This window comes from Alligator sinensis, unplaced genomic scaffold (assembly GCF_000455745.1).
Source record: "Alligator sinensis unplaced genomic scaffold, ASM45574v1 scaffold696_2, whole genome shotgun sequence".
NCBI classification, from domain to species: Eukaryota; Metazoa; Chordata; order Crocodylia; family Alligatoridae; genus Alligator; species Alligator sinensis.
This window is the reverse complement of record NW_005842855.1, coordinates 247,878-251,394: the sequence shown is the minus strand read 5'-3', so window position 1 is coordinate 251,394 and position 3,517 is coordinate 247,878.

Genomic DNA, 3,517 nt, shown 5'->3' with positions numbered 1-3,517 from the left:
GAACAAGTTTCTTCCCTTCTCTGTGCTCCAGCTTCCTAATCTGTGAAATGGAGATGGTGATGCCTCCTTTGTATGGCATTTGAAGATCCAACATTTATATCCCAAATACTAATATGAGAAGGCAGCACTTCTGCAGTGCTACCATAGTACCATAAAGGGGATTAGATCTCCCAAAGCTACAGTTTATTCACATGGCCAGGTGGAACCTGAGGAAGGCTTAGAGCTGTCTGCACAAAAGAGGTGGCTTTATATATGTAGTGCCATCCTTCAACAAAATGTGTTTGAGTAACTTAACTCAAAAGGCAGGGAAGGCAGAATAGCAATGCTAATTTTCTTGGAATTTGCCCAGGCATTATTTGTTAATAGCTTGTCTGCCTCTGTTTCTTCTTCCTTGCACAACTTGGGGTCACCCAGAGGTAGAGAAAGCAAGCTGATGGCTGAGCATGACTGTCTACATTCTCTAATAATGTAGCATACCCTCTGTATGTTTTAAGAAATAATAAGGCTTTACTAGGGCTTTGTTTCACAAATTGCCTGTTATCCTCTAGAGCAGGGGTTCTCAATCCCTGGGCTGCGGCCCAGTGGTGGGCCACGGCAGGGTGGCTGCTGGTCCACAGCACAGTTGGCTGCTGGACTCTGTACCCCACCAACCACGCCGCCGCTGCCGCCCCCCCGCCCCTGCCAGCTGGGTGGAGAGGCTGTGGCTCCTTCCAACCTAGTTCAATTGTGTGAAGTTGCTGTGAGGCTTTTAGCATTCTGTGTCTGTTTGTAGCTATCACAACTTAAATTTAAAACTTTTTTTTATAATATATTCCAGCAGGTCTTTTGGGTAGGCCATGATATTCTAAGTAAAGATGTTTTTTATTACTGCTACCATGACTACCAGCACCAAAATTATTCTATCCCATTCTTGGAGGTGAAGTATCAGGCAAAGAAAACAAAAATATTGAGCAAGATGTAGCATAGCTTAGCCAATTGTGCTGGACAAGAAATACTGCCCGATGGATGCATTGTGCTTTGAAGAAGCATAGCAATGAGAAATTCCACTGAATTTAATGCTTACAACTGCTTAAATGAGCAAGAGCATTTCATGCCAAGAATCTGTAGAACCTACTGGTAAAGAATCAATTTAGAAGTGGCTGGTATTTTTTTTTTTCCTTGGGGGGAAGGGGGAGAACAGTGCTTTTCATTATTCTTTTTGACCTCGCATCTTTTTCATTTGTAACTTTTATTTCACTCACTAAGATTTATCTTCATTTGTGTTTTATACCCCAAGTGCTCTGAGAGAGCATTAACATAAATAATGCTAATATATTTTTGAGCATTTAGAAGATGTTTCATGAAAATGCAGAAGCACTCTGTATTTTTCATAGGTTTCAATGAGCATGGAGGGAAAAGAGAAGAGTGGTGTTCTTACAGAGGTACTGTCTAAACGTTCTGCAGTTCTAATGTTGCCCTGTATTAGTCTTCCTCATGGTACATCTAATCCATTTTTTTCCAATAAACAAGTTAGTTGAATAGATAATGCTCATTTTTCAGTTGCATTCCATTGAGCCTCAGGATGCCATCAGTCTTCTGGTAGGAACCCTTCACAAAAGCCTACTCCTAGAGCTGATGTATTGTGGAGTTAGAAACTGTGTGTTACAATGATGGCAGGAGGCTTGATGCTATAACTAGAAGCACTTGAAGGGCATATGGGGTCTACATCCTAAAATAACAGAACATTGAAATGCTTCCAAACAGCTGATTCCCACTCAGAGCTACAGGCAAAAATGCACCATTGCAATCCCTGCCAGAGCCTTTGTTACTATGCCCTCTGAAAACTATATTTATGTAGATATATGATCAGTTAAATGTATTTCCACATCGTGCAATGGAAGCTATGATTCCAGACACCTGAACTGAGACTAGAACAAAAGGCCAAAATGCATGGATGTCTTTCTGTTGACTGAGCTTTGGATCAGGTCCTTGATTATCTAATAGGACCTTTTAGAAATCTAATCTATATTTCTAGTTCTACAGACTTTAACTCCCAGCCATTGGTTCTTGTTTTGCCTTTATCTGTTAATGTGAAGTAGGAGCATATGACCCAGAGCAGTGCAGCAGGACGCTGTGCCATGGTAACAAGACTCAGAAGCTTGCCCTGCCACCAGAATGCCCCTGTATTCTCTGCACTGCTAAGGCAGGCTGCTGTGCCCTTGCCACAAAGCTCCTGGAACCTTGTTGTAGCAACTGAGCACTTCTCCTTGCTTTCTGCACTCCCCTAGGTCAGCCCAGAGGGGTGCAAGGAGTAGGGGCCATTCTCCTGCTCCTTTAAGGGTAGGGATGGCCCAAGGAATAGCCCTCTAGTACCCCCTGGCTGGAGAGCTTGCCTGCAAAGCACTCCAGCTAAGGGATTGGAGGAACATCTGTACAGTTTGGCTTCCAGGCTATTTTTCTGCTGGAAGAAATTTTGGCCTCAGAGGCTGCTTACAGACCTTCATTTCTACTGGAAGTAACGGGGCTAGAGGAACATCTGTATGGTTTGGCTCCTAGTTTCAGGAAGGCAGGGACCATTTGTCCCAGCTCCCTAGTTTTGGGAGCCAGGGGAAAGTGTACAGGTGTTCAGTCTTCTGGAAGAACCTCTTCTGGGAGCAATTTATCTGGTTGTCTGTACTTAGGCAAAGTTGTCAGTTACCATGGAGATGTTTGTGGTGCAAGCCGTCACAGGATGGGGTCTCCAAGGATGGCCGTTATCTCCTAAGGCCCCTTGACTCTGTCAATTCAGCCTGATGGGCACCCTCTTTTCTCACCTGCCATGTCTTGATGTAAATGTAATATGGGGAGACTGCCTTTAAGCCTACTTGAGCACGGTCCTGTTGGACTTCCCTGAACCCTGTGGATCCCGGACCCCTCGTGGGTCCCATTTCAAAATAGATGTCCTGGGGACACCCCAGCCTTATGGGCTATATGTGTAGCTCCAACTGTCCCTTTACCATGCCCCAAGCCTCACAGATGGCATTGACATTGTGCGGTCTAGGCCTTGCTACGATTTGGCCCCCTTGTCCTCTCTGGGTTCTCCGCAGCCCTGTTTCTGTGCACCTCAGGCCGCGCCCTCGCTGGTGCCGGGGTCTGTGTGCCCCAAAGGCCGTGCCCTCTCTGGCGCCGGGTCCTATGCCCCCAAAATGCCACGCCCTCTCTGGTGCCAGGGTCCCCACGCTGCAGTGGGCCCCCAATGAGGCCTCCTCCTTCCCCAAATAGCCTTACCCAAACCACTGGTTGTTATGAAACGGCAAACAAAACATAAGCCCCTGGGCTATAACATAACACCTAAGTTCCCATCGTTCTCCACCCCTTTAAAAGAATCAAACTTTGTCCCAGGGATTCCCAGAAGCTAGACTCGCCCTCAGGCCTCTTCCCCTAGCTCCCTCTAGGAGGGCTCCTTCCCGCTTGGCCGCTAGCAGGAAACTGCCCTCCCTAGTTCCAGCCTGGGGTTTACATGGGTCCATGGCCCTGCCCCTTCTGGTCAGCTGACTAA